The 14,187-nt window shown below is 38.3% G+C and overlaps 1 long non-coding RNA gene across 1 annotated transcript in view; it reads right to left on the minus strand.

Annotated features, from left to right (window-relative positions):
• Positions 1-14,187, minus strand: part of LOC138403167 (uncharacterized) — an 85,795-nt gene that overhangs the window by 54,657 nt on the left and 16,951 nt on the right. Inside the window, exon 2 of the long non-coding RNA XR_011237465.1 lies at positions 13,689-13,803. This is a non-coding gene — a long non-coding RNA (uncharacterized lncRNA). The remainder of the gene's footprint in view (positions 1-13,688; positions 13,804-14,187) is intronic.

Below are 14,187 nucleotides of genomic sequence, written 5' to 3' on the forward strand. Positions count from 1 at the left end.
TCACGTAATACAACTTAAACGAAACAACTTCGACAAGCAATCTGACAGAAGACAGCTGGGCTGGGCAGCATTTAGAAAATTGCATCAAGTCTTCAATTCGTCTATACCCCTAAGACCAAGAGTGTGTTCCTGTAATGACGTTTGGTGCTGAAACGTGGACACTGACAGTTGGCCTTGTCCATAAGTTTAAAGCAAAGGACTTGCATCTACTACCTAGGTTTAAAGTCCTTCGGCATGCTATGGAGCGGGCTATATCCGGTGTCTCTCTGAGGGACAAAATCTATGACGAGTAAATCCGTAGGACAACGAAAGTGATCGACATAGCTCAACGAATTAGCCAGTTGAAGTGGCAGTGGTCAGGCCATGTCTGTCGCAGAACTCATGGCCACTGGCGCAGACGTGTTCTGGAATGGATACCCCGTACCTGAGCTGATACCAAATCCGCTAGACTGACAGCGGGAAATGAGTGGATGAAGATGGCGAAGGAACGCGTGTGGTGGCACGCACTCGGAAATCCGTTTATACGTGGCATTGTCCCGGAACGCTACATCGCTGATTGCACGTCTTTATCAGTAGGGTGGTAACTATAGGCATGGCCAAAGCCACACACCGTCACCAGAGCCAATTTAGATATACAATTGCCCCCACCGAGAATCAAACTCTAGATCTACCATTGTATAAGACTACAGCACTCACCACTGCGCTGGGAAGGTCATAAAAACATGTTTATCTCATTGAAAACGTCACGTGCCGAACGTTAAAAAATTTCAGCGATTTGCGAGTCGATCTTGTAAACAAGAGTTTTATAAACATCCTCTGCCATTTAGTGCATAAATTATATTATTTTGGTTCTGGGAAAAGTGCATAAAAATCTGGCTACATACGACGGTACCAGAATCATGATATTTTAACCTATAGACATGTTCACATGGCGTATGAAATGCCTTTTGGGGTGGAGACCATGGGTTCGTGGGGCGAGGATGCTAGATCCTTTTTTAAGGACCTTTCATCCCGTCTCGCGGAATCCACGGGGGACCGGCGGAGGGCTGGCAGCTATCTCGGTCAGCATATTAGTCTGGCCATTCAACGAGGTAACGCTGCCAGCGTTCTGGTGTGGCCTGTCACCCTGCCTTGTTGTGGTGTTTTAGATAATATTTTCGATCTGCAATTTTTATGTTTAATTGTTACAAAAAACAAAAATACCAAACTTATGTTTAATTGTTTAGATTAGAAATTGATTTAAATAATAACAGAATACTTACGCGTGATTTGTAGTCTTTACCTAATTTTCTTTTAAAAAGACGGCTGAGTTTTTTGTGCACTTCTAATACCAGGGCAGGTTTGGCACCCTCGTAAGTTTAATTTTAAGTTTACGTATTAATAACCATCACCTTATTGACCGATGACCTGAAGAAGGTGGCGGGAGCGGGTGGATGAGAAAGGCGGAGGACTGTGTTTGGTGGCGCGCTCTTGAAAAGGCGTAAGTTCAGCAGTGGACGCATGAAGGCTGAGTTTGATTGGATTGGATTACCTACATCATTATACAAATTTAATTTAACAATCAAAATGTGTTTTTTTTTAAATAGAGATAGTGAGCAAACGAGCAGGCGGGTCACCTGATGTTAAGTGATTACCGCCGCCCATGAACATTTGCAGCACCAGAGGAACCGCCGATGCGTTGCCGGCCTTTTAGGAATTTGTTGGTCCGCCCCTTGAATAACCCCATGTTGTAATCTAGTGGGAACACCGCCGATGGGAGTTAGTTCCACAGTTTGCACGTGCGTGGAAAGAAGGATCTGGCACAGCGGACGGTCAAAGTGCACCAGACACCCAGGTGGTTTGAATAGATGCTTTAAGTTTGAGTTTACGATAATTTTTGCATTTTCTGAATACAATATTGGGATTTGTCAGTTGAAGGTGAAATTATTATGAACTGGGACATGTGTTTTAGTTGGCAGTCTTGACTTTACACGAGTATGTTTCATACCTATTTTTTATATAATGATATATTATCATAGACCAGAATACTTTTACCGGATGCCGGATGAATTATAGGCTAGAATTACTCTGAATGGGTTTCCGATAAGGAATCCCTGCGTCTTTGTAGACCTTGTGAAATATAGACTGAGAGTAATGTATTTATGAGGGTATAGGCAAAAAGAGACCACCTATATGTAGAAAAGTCTCTTATACTCGTACCTGTACAAATATCCTGTGTAGTAACTTAGTAAGGTCATAAATGAATGACTCAATATGGTGACAGAAAGGTCTTGTACTACGTTACCCGAAGGTTACCCGTGAGACCAGTTATATCAAGTGTGAATAGGCATCTTCTAGGCAAGCGCACTCCATCTTATGCTGCATCATCACTTGCCACCAGGTCTGATTGCAGCCAAACGCTAGTATATAAATTTAAAAAAAACCGACGATCTCTTGATGAATATGATAGAGCGATGATTATCATAGACAACTTTCGGAATGGAGTAGGTATTTAGTTACAGTTTTGTTGAAACTTTTTGTTACCAACGTGAAATTAATTTTTTTATTTATTTTATTTTATTTTATTTGTTTTTTGCAATCAACAGCGATATATAAAATATAATTTTACATAATAACAGACTGAAAATAAGGCCAAATAGGATTACATTTAAAAAATATTATAAAAAAAGTAACGCAGATACAAAAAGTTGAGTGTAATGTCGATCTCATTAAAAGGATTGACGTCATAGCAAAAATGGTTATAATCCTGAACGTAGGTACACATCGCCGATCAGACTCAATGAATATAAAATGCAAATATTCGAATGAAAAATTCCATTTTATATTTACAAGAGTGCTCCATATAAGGCTTACGTCGGATACGTTACGTCGGCATTTGTACATATCTTTATATTTACAAGAGTGCTCCATATAAGGCTTACGTCGGATACGTTACGTCGGAATTAGTAGATATCTTTATATTTACAAGTGTGCTACATATAAGGCTTACGTCGGATACGTTACGTCGGAATTAGTAGATATCTTTATATTTACAAGAGTGCTCCATATAAGGCTTACGTCGGATACCTTACGTCGGAATTAGTAGATATCTTTATATTTACAAGAGTGCTCCATATAAGCCTTACGTCGGAATTAGTAGATATCTTTATATTTACAACAGTGCTCCATATAAGGCTTACGTCGGATACTTTACGTCGGAATTAGTAGATATCTTTAGACTAATGAAAAACTTAATATTATGCTCTATTTTGGAAAGAATTTCAATGATGGAGCATTCTAAATAATATGGAAAACGTTTGACTGGGTAGTGCAATCTTAATACATACTTAATATCATAAATGCCAAAGTGTGTCTGTTTGCATGCTAGCTTTTCACGGTCCAATCATTTAACCAATCCATACTAATATAACAAATATGAAAGTGCGTGTCTGTCTGTCTGCTAGCTTTTCACGGCCTAACAGTTCAACCGATTTTGATGAAATTTGGTTCAGTAACTCTGAAGCCTACATCCCGGGGAAGAAAATAGTCTAATTTTTATCTCGGAAAATTAAAGAAGTCCCACGGGATTTAAAAAAAAAAACCGAAAAAGTGTGTCTGTCTGTCTACCAGCTTTTCACAGTCCAACTATTTAACCTTGACTAAGTTTACAGTGATAGTTTGCATCTCGAGGACGAACATAGTCTACTTTTATCCCGGAAATCAAAGGGTTCACGAGATTACAACACCTAAATCCACGCGGGCAAATTCACAAGCATCATCTAGTTATCAATATTTACCTCTCTGGTCTCTACTCTCTATCTATTAAAAAACAAAATTCTTTATAACTTATAATGATTCAAGTTCTAATGGGGATACTTTTAATGGAATTATGTTCGTTTCTTTAGAACCCGTACCTGTGCCCGTACTCTAATGTATCTACAGTTTAGGTCTTTTTAAAAATTCATTATAGGCAAACGCTTGACCACAATCATACCTGATGGAAAGTGATGATGTGGCCTAAGATGGGACGCGTTTACCTAGAAATAGGTCTCAATAAAGTCCATGTTAGCTGTAATTAGGTATGATAATATACTAGCGACCGTCCGCGCTTCGCTCAGCGAAGATAATTATAAATCCTCTATTATCTAGTTTTAGATGATTCCCGCGACATCGTCCGCGTGGACTTAGGTTTTTAAAAATCCCATGGGAACTCTTTGATTTTCCGGAATAAAAAGTAGCCTATGTCCTTCCCCGAGATGTAAGCTAGCTCTGTACCAAATTTCATTAAAATGGGTTAAACTGTTCGGCCGTGAAAGGCTAGCAGACAGACAGACAGACAGACAGACAAACAGACACACTTTCGCATATTTATAATATTAGTATGGATATGGATAGGTACTTCTCGAAAATAAAACCTTATATGTAGTTAAGTGGTAACGTTTAGAAGAGTCATGGTCACCACTCACCCTAGATCAAATTACGGATAAGGGTACGATAGGGTCGATAGGTAATTAAACTAAACCCGATGTATTAACTTTGCTTAATAGCTTTCGAAACTCTTACGAAGTTTTGCGTACAAAATGAGAACTCACTCGCCATTTTAACTTTATATGTCATGTCAAAAGTACGATTTTAGTCCTTATTTCAAAGTTAAACCCTTGGGTAAACCCAACTTTTGACATGACAGTTGACACGTAGAGAAAATGGCGTTAAAACGGGCTATATTATATTTCAGCGTTTACCAAGATGAGTATACGTATAGTCGGGTTTTAGTTCTAAACTTTATCTTGTACTGAACAAACATACATGAGTAGATATGTCCGGAAGCATATTAGCGAGATGCCCGAAGCGAAATTCCGATCCTAAACTTGTTTTGATCTTGGTTGAATCTGTTTGTCTGTTCCAAAAATAGGTTCAACCAGAGATATCTGTGGCTCGGGAGATCGGTATGAGATGCAAACACTGACATGGATATACACGCTGGAAATGGTGTTTCATACAAACTTGATCTGAAACGCCCCATGGACATCGACCGACCGTGGTGTGATCTTTTAACACCACGCTCACTTTGCAATTTGCATGCGTTTGTGTTGTTTTCGTACGAAATTTGGTGGTGCTGCTATAGTAGGTACTTGAGGGGTCGGCATCATTCTTGAATCTTGATAAGTCAATGCTTCTTGCCCTTTCGAATACCTACATGCTTGCACAAACCACTGACTGACTGTTACCTAACATTTACAATTATTATGTTAATTACATGAATGACAATGACAATCACGATAAACGGAAATTGAAAAGTATTATATAATATATTAGTAAATGTAAACTCAGCGAGATTATAATCACAAATTAATTCAATAAAGTTGCTTAAAATTAATTATTATAAAATAGAATGTCAATAGTAAATAAAAGGGTCAATATTGCAAATTACTCTAATTAAATCCATTTTTATTAAAGGAATCAAATAAAATGATTAAAAATAAAGCACTTATTACTAAACCAAAACACTAGTTACAAAAATTATTCTTTGCCATTCAGTAGAAAATAGGAAAACGAAATTTATTAAAGAAAAATATTAACCTCATTTTACTACTTTTTTCTTGCTACCATATTATTTAATAAATTCTTTCATAAAAGTCAAGTACTCTAACAAGAGTAGGAAATTGTTAAGAGGTAATATGCTCAAGAATTCCTTTTTAATTTGTCGTCGGAGTTACATACGAGCCCGGTTTATAAGGAGCTTTGCCAAGAAAACTACCTAAAAGTAAGTACGTACAAAGAAAGCATTTAAAACCTCAGACAAACATAACGTTTGAAACCAGCGCCCCGCAACGCTCAACTACAACGCAAAATGGTATGTATATTAAACGCGCGAATATATTAACGCCTGTAGCACCGCAGTTTTACGCGCGCTAAGTATTGCGAACTTCTCCATACTAGTGCTACCAACTGCTATCAAGAAAGCGCACTAAATGCATTAAACCAATATGGCTATAGATATTGATATAGATGTTCTATTTCACGATGACCGCTCAGCCTTGGTTGTAGTGCGAGTGTACCGATAAGCGTTAACGCTTTTTTGTCCGCAACGTAAAGCGTGTCGCGGTCGAAAGTGAGCAGTTCACGCAGTACACACTCTATAACAATATGTATATGTGCACACAAATATAGCCAAACGGTCTTCGTGAAAAAAACCAGATGTAAATAAATGCATTTGATAGAGCATTTTTTTAAAAGTCAATTTGAAAAGCAAAAGTTTGGACGTTGAAATTGCATACGCTATCCTGTTGCCGTGTAAACATGCAATGACAGTGACAGGCCACACACTGCTGTTAGCCTGACTATAGTAAAATTACACGATCATGGGGCATTTTATATATCAGTGTCGTTAGTATATTTACTACAAATACTAAAATCGAATTACAAGCTCTGAAATATCAAAAAATGTACAGTATGCGGCTGAAAGTAATGGACAGCAGCATGTACACGTACAAAGCCGAAACGTCATTCTAAATGACGTTTCGGCTTTGTAGAGCGTTGTCTCTGTCACTCATACCTCATATATGACGTTTTGTCGGTCTCAACGACAGAGACAGTGCTTTACAAATTTGCTATCTAAATTCTAACGGTCGATGTACATTTCTTTCGGCCGCGTACTGTACTACATCTAGTACTAAGCACTAATAGAGCAACACAGCTTCTTCATATTTACAGTTCATTGGATTCTTGTGTTACAATTTTTAGGAGCTGTCGCGTAAAACATCTCGTCGCGTAGCGTTTGCCTCAGGCTTTAAAGCACGCAAGGAAAGCTGTATAGTGTATATATACGTTATTATAAAATTTGTTTTTTTAGAGCAATTTAGAACTATTACTTCAGCTGCTTTTAGAAAAGTTATTAGGTTGCATAATTTCTTTAGAGAAATGGCATGCTAAAGTGGTGGGCTATTCCTGCGGGAACTTTAGCTGGTAATTTTGCATGCAAGCAAAATTTACTTACTAGGTAGAAAGCATATATCACACGAAGACTATTTATGTATATTATATTATAATAAAACTAGCGTATGCCCGCGACTTCGTCCGAGTGGACTACACAAATTTCGAACCTCTATTTTACACCCTTAGGAGTTAAATTTTTAAAAATCCTTTCTTAGCGGATGTCTACGTCAAATTTCAGCCCGATCTGCATCCAGTAGTTTGAGCTGTGCGTTGTTCGACCGGTCAGTCAGTCACTTTTTCGTTTTATACATTTAGATTACTTGGGTATAATAATAATGTTCTCTCGATTGAATTTCGGCCACGGCGGGTAACCTCACCTTGGGACCCTAACGTCTATCATTTTTAGGGTTCCGTACTTCAAAAGAAAAAAGGAACTCTTATAGGGTCACTGCGTTATCTGTCTGTTTGTCTATCGTGTCTGTCAAGATAAGGGAATCAAAACCTATAGGGCAAGTAGGTACCTACTTCCCGCTGACCTAGACTCATGAAATTTGGCAAATAGCAATGTCTTATACCTATCACAAGTAAAGGAAAATACAAAAAAAATGTTAAAAAATGTTCGCGAACAAATCAATGATGGGATGCAGTCTTGTAGCAGTTGGAGCGAACAAATATTACTAAATAGTGATTTGACATATCTTGTACGATGGTACGGAACCCTTTGTGGGTGAGTTCGAGTCGCACTTGACCAGTTTTTTCAAACTGTGTGCCCTGCCCATTGCATTGCCGTACTGAATAAATATTCTATGTTACGGCTCTGAAATATTTATCTTTTATAATCTCAAAAATAAGTTAAAAAGAAGCCGTGTCAGGTTGTTGATATTCTTTGGAACGCCTTAAGTAGCCTAATCTGTTGACTTCTTAAGTTTCAAAGTTCTTCCGTTAATGTTTTGGGCAGGATAAAATTGATAGACCGATAACTAATTTTTTCATAGGTACATAACTATAATGCACATACCTTCATACAGCTATATTTTGTCAAATTACTGACAATTTTGGTGACGCAAGTCAGCGTAAATTACTGGTAAGCGGAAGAATTTCTTTAAAAACAGCATATGTACATGAAAATGCTGTAAGTATGGAAGAATTGTAGAACACAAGGTCTATAATTCTTCCATACAAGTAGGTGTAAGTAGGAGTATAGGTCTCTGGATAATAAGGTGAGCACACAAAATGGAACATATTTTGAAAGTAAATAAACGTTAGTTAATAACTATGTGTCACTATCTCTATATATAAAAATGAATCGCTGAATGTGTTGCTGATCGCAAATCTCGAGAACAGCTGAACCGATTTCGCTAATTCTTTTTTCATAATCTTCCTTGAAGTAAGTATACGGGGATGGTTCTTACGGAAAGAAATTTTTAAAAAAATCTTGAAACTGTTAGGCGGTACGAAGTTCGCCGGGGCAGCTAGTGTTATATAAAATTGGTCAATCAGTTAAAATTATTTAGAAATTTCCTTCAAGTGTAGGTAAAAACACCATAAAAATTATAAAAAATAGAGTAAAATTAAATTCACATCAAAATAGGCTTTCAAAGAGTGTTTCATATTAATGAAAAAATCTCTCCATGTCAATAAATTGATTTATTGATAGTGCTTCAATCGTCTAGATGTGCAAACTCATGCTACCATAATAGTTCAATGTGCTACACTCGTTGTTTTGGTGAAATAAAAAGTTTTCTTTTTTATCTTTCAAACTAAATAATAGGTAAGAATAACGCAGGCTAATGCAGTCGCAACAATGAACATGAATAAATCAAGTACTTTCATAAATGTAGTACTTACCGAGTAAGCGACGCTGAAGGTTCCTAAGCGATAACATAAGTGTGGCTAATTCAGTTGTAGACAATCTCTAAACTAAACTAAAATGGCACGTCTAAATCTATTGCTATTCCTTTCATAATGTTGCTTGCGGAAAAGGATAGCACTAAATTTAGACCTGTTAATTTAGTTTAGTTTAGAGATTGTGTACAAGAGAATCGGCCCCAATGTATAGGTACCTACTCAAGAATCACCGGAGCAACAAGCATGCACTTGGTTTCAAGAACATCAAATACATATTTAAATATTCAAGAACATTTTTCTCAAGTAAAATTATTTCCACATTTTTGTATAGCCGCAAAAGAAATGACCGCTGTACGTTGAGAAATCTTTAGTAATTCCGGGGATTTACGAGGAGCCAACTGTTTGGAGCATTACGTGTACACAACATCTGCTTAAAATTATACCGACCGTTAACAAACTTAAGAGTGAATTGTTCGTTAGTCAAATGCACGGTAGGTATACCTATACACCAGTAATTAAGACCAGTAGGGCGATTGTCTAAAACCTGCATCAATCATTATTACAATCTCAATTGTTCTGATTGGTTGAATTTGTGCCATTCTTGTTGCAACAATGCATTGTAGCCAATAGTGAGCGAGCATTAACCAATCAGAGATGATTGCGATCGTGACATTGTAGCTGTCAAATAACCGCGGTAGGGCCACAGGGTTTGTTTCTGCAACGTAGATTTCTATGCCAGAGTCTTTTTGCTTTATTTGGAATATAATTTTCTTCCTTTACTTTAGTAGTAGAGTGGGTAAGTAGGTATGCCTTATTTTCCTAAGAAAATATATTACACTCTAGCTTATGCTCCCGACTTCGTCCGCGTGGCCTACACAAATTTCAAACCCCTATTTCACCCCCTTAGGGGTAAAATTTTCAGAAATCCTTTCTTAGCGGACGCTTACGTCATAATAGCTATCTGCATGCCAAATTTCAGCCCGATCCGTCCAGTAGTTTGAGCTGTGCGTTGATAGATCAGTCAGTCACCTTTTCCTTTTATATATTTATAGATATGGTACCTATATCTACTCAAAATGTATAAAAAAATGAAAAACAAATCGACATATAATCCAGTTACGAATTGTTTGGGGTAATTAAAAACTCATTAGAAGGCTTGGTGACTCACTAACAACTAAAAAACTCAAATCTAACGCATAATTAGTACCTATAATAGCATAAATGTAATGTCATATTATAAGCTTATAGAGATTATATGGGGACCAGTAGTGCCGCGACAGGACTGTGAGTGTCAGCACTGTTGCGGCAGCGCTGCTACGTGCAGCGTGGTTCGGTATCATACCTTTATTATCTCTGGTGTAAAGGCAGCCTTATGGTCGTTTAAACTTAATAGACTATCAGGAAATAGAGCTGAATCGGAAAGGGATAAAAATATTGGAATTCAGAATTTTCGATTCATTTAACTCCAGTTTTCTTGCGGAAATAGAAACTCTATAATAACAGTGTTCGCCGGAATCGCAATTTCATATCACTTGATACTAGTTTTCTCCCGGAAATAGAAGATGGGTTTACTTGTTGCTCTGAGGTAGAGCCGGGTACTCATGTGCGAGTTTAAAAATGCAATAAAGAAAAATCTTTAATTGACTGTCAGGCATCGCATAATGTGGGCGAAAAATGTTGCCTTGTATATCAGTGCGACCAATACCTCAAAATCCTCAAACTTTTTTTTTTCTCGTTCATCGTCGGCGGTCGGACCACTACCTAAGAAAGCCTGACAATTGTCATCGGTATTATAAAACTAGGTCGCGCTATCACTGTGCCTTATCTTTTGTTGCCATCAGAGAGTTGACACTTGACAATACAATTCCCCATTCCAACCCTATATAATTGTATGTTAACAAACCCCTCGTGTTAACGAAACCCTTAATTGCCACTCCATATTAAAATTTAATATTTAGATAAGTCCCATTACTTTAACTGCTAAGTAGGCTGCATAATATTTTGATTTTAGGAAAATATTCTTTTATTTACGTGTCTACGAGTAAGTAGTCACGCAATGTTTTGCGTTGGCGGTCTGTATTTTTCTTTTAACAAATAATGTCAGAATATTATGCACTTTAACGTCGACTAAACACCTAAGTAAAGCCTGTCTGTGATAAATGTATAATGCAACTTTATACATTGCACTAACTAAGTTATTTTTATTCTTTAATTCTTTATTTTTGCGTTTAACATGTAGCCACTTATAAGAATAACATGAGGCACATATGAGACCCAAGTCTTTTTGATAAAGTAATTACTTAAGAAAGTCAGTTTTTGATAAGAACTTAATAGCAGCTTGAAATTGGCATATCTACTTGTTTGCCAATAGGCACCGTATTCCTGTGTAATAAATAATTACACAGGATTTTTTAAGCATACTTGCTTTACTTATTGCAAAGAATACGACGTGATAAAGTGTTTACTAGTTTAGGACTTTACGCACGCATGGAATTTCTGAAAATCTTGGTTATAGAGAGATCTTGTATAGTTATTAAATTTTTTATGTTATAAACGTATAGGTGTGGGTAGGTATTTTTAAGTCTGCCAAACCATTTTAAAATAGAAATCTTCAAGCCGCTTCTCATTCGATACGGCCTTTTCATCTAAAGAAAGCTTCACAATTATTGTCGTCGGCAGAGTAACTAGGTCGGAGCTATCGCCGGGCTTTATCTCTTGCTTCCGTAGCGATTACATTGACAATACACCTTCTCATTCCATTATTTCATACTATAGAACCAGCAATGGATTATAACCATTATAACCAACTACATGATGCCCGCGACTTCGTCCGAGTGGATTTAAGTTTTTTTTTATAAAAATGGCGAGCAATGAGCAGGTGGGTCACCTGATGTTAAGTGATTACCGCCGCCCATGAACATTTGCAGTACCAGAGGAACCACCAATGCGTTGCCGGCCTTTCAGGAATTTGTTGGTCTGCCCCTTGAATAACCCCCTGTTGTAATCTAATGGGAACACCGCCGAAGGGAGTTGATTCCACAGTTTGCATGTGGGTGGAAAAAAGGATCTGGCACAACGGGTGGTCGAAGTGCTCCAGAAACCCAGGTGATGAGGGTCAAGGGTTGTGGGGATGGAAGTTTTCCAAATTCCCGTGGGAACTCTTTAATTTTCCGGAATAAAAAGTAAGCAGCCTTAAAAATTCCGAAAGAGTAGGTACTGATTTTCCAGGATAAAAGGTACTAAGGTAGTCCTTCTCCGGGATGCAATATATGATAGACTGATAGGCACACTTTTGCATTTATTATATTAATAAGTAAGTTAGATACCTACTTGAGAATTGAGATGAGCGATCGCGACGCGCAGTACAGAACGCGGCCGAAAGTGATGACACTGGGTCTCAAATATCCCTAGCGTCACGTATTGGTGACGACGGTGATGATTTCATTAACGGATCTCCTATAGTACGCGACAAGTCGAGATGGCAATCGGAGTAGAAACGCCGCGCACAACCCCCGCACCAACCCGGGCGAGGGCGGGTGACGAGCGGACATGTGTGGTGCGTCCCCGCCTCATACCCCGCTGGGCCAACCCGGTGCGGGCGAGTGCATGCGGGTGTGCGGTGCGCCTGCCTCATACCTCGATTGCCATCTCAACCTGTCGCGGACTATACATACCTATAGTTTATGTAGAAGTCGCGTATGACAAAGGGCCGCATTGGACAGTTGGACACGTACGTCTACGCGTACTAAGTAACGCGTTGTGTGTGTCTGTGCCCTTACCTTGTCAGGCAATCGAGATAATATTGCTGAGTAGGGTGGATAAAAAATATGTTTGTATAAATGTAGAGAGAAAATAATGCTTATTTTCGTTGGCACGCCTTAAGAGCCTTTAGCTGAGCCAAGAAAGTAAAATGTTATTAAAAAATAGAAACCGTATTTTCTTCCGTAAGTAAGTACTTTGTTCAGGTTTTTTGCGATAGTTCATGTAACAATATTCCTTTGATAATAATATCGTATATCGATTAGGTAGTGTCCCACCGAACCGGCTTCTCCTTCGGCCACTTTCACCCACCTCTGGCCAAAAAACCATCTTCAGTTAAACCTTCGCCTTCTTTGGCCGATATGGGCCGTGATTTGGGGGATACTGCACTGGGAGCAAAGTGAAACGAAACTAGGTGAGTTCGTTTCGCTTGCTTACTAAGGAAAAATCGCTGGCTTAGTTTAGATCTGTAGTTCGCGGTGTGAACCTATGAAAAGACGTGGCTAGCGACATGAGCGAAGCGAAACGAACTTAGCTTCGTTTCGCTCCGCTCCCAGTGTGGCTTGTCCTTAATACGTGGTGACAAAGGAATCCTGATCAAAAAAAGCTTAGTTGTGTATCCACCCTTACTTTACTTTTAAAATATAAATAGGTACTTAGTCTAAATTGGTTCAAGAATTTCAGTAGACTATTCTTTCAAGATTCTTGATCCAATTTTAATAGTTACAAGTTTGCGAAGATTTTCATTCTTTCCTCAATTTCTTCTATGAAACATCAAGTACTTTTTTATGAAGTTTTAAAAGCATTTTAAAGTGAAACTTTCGTTTTAGCTAGCCCACTTAGACAACAACAAGGGCTACTATATTAAAGTTTGTCAAAACTTAAAGCCGGTACACAGATTATCGGGATTATATTCTTACTAGCTGATGCCCGCGACTTCGTACGCGTGGAATTAGATTTTTAAAAATCCCGTGGGAACTCTTTGATTTTCCGGAATAAAAAGTAGCCTATGTCACTCTCCAAGTTTTTATTTATACCAATGCAAAAAATCACGTCGATCCGTTACTCCTTTGCGACGTGATTGAAGGACAAATCAACAAACAAACACACTTTCACATTTATAATAGGGGTAGTGATAGTCAGTCAGGGACCTTTAGACATCTTACCTCTAATAGTAGAGTTGAAAAATTATGAAAATCTGGATCACTCCGAGCACTTTCCACTTTTTAGAGCTGAATATTAAACATAGGTAGTATGTAGAACTACGAGAGACGGGGTTATCTGTAACAAAAAGAAAGACAACAATAACATATTGAATACTTTTCGGAAGATTTATAAAATACAAGGAACAACAAGCTTATTTTCATATTAATCGCTAAACCAGATTTCGTATAAGTAAAATATGCAAGGTAAGTAATAAGTAAGGAGATCCGCAGGAGAACCAAGGTCACTGACATAGCCCAAACTATTAGCAAGCTGAAGTGGCAGTGGGTAGGTCATGCCTGTCGTAGAGGCGATGGCCGTTGGAGCCGGAAAGTCCTTGAGTGGAGACCGCGTTTAAGCGAGCGTAGTGTGGGACGCCCTCCAGCACGATGGACCGACGATATAAAGAGAGTGGCGGGAAGTGGCTGGATGAGGAAGGCTGAGGACCGGGTGTGGTGGCGC

The sequence above is a fragment of the Maniola hyperantus genome, chromosome 13, assembly GCF_902806685.2.
Source record: "Maniola hyperantus chromosome 13, iAphHyp1.2, whole genome shotgun sequence".
Lineage (NCBI taxonomy): Eukaryota > Metazoa > Arthropoda > Insecta > Lepidoptera > Nymphalidae > Maniola > Maniola hyperantus.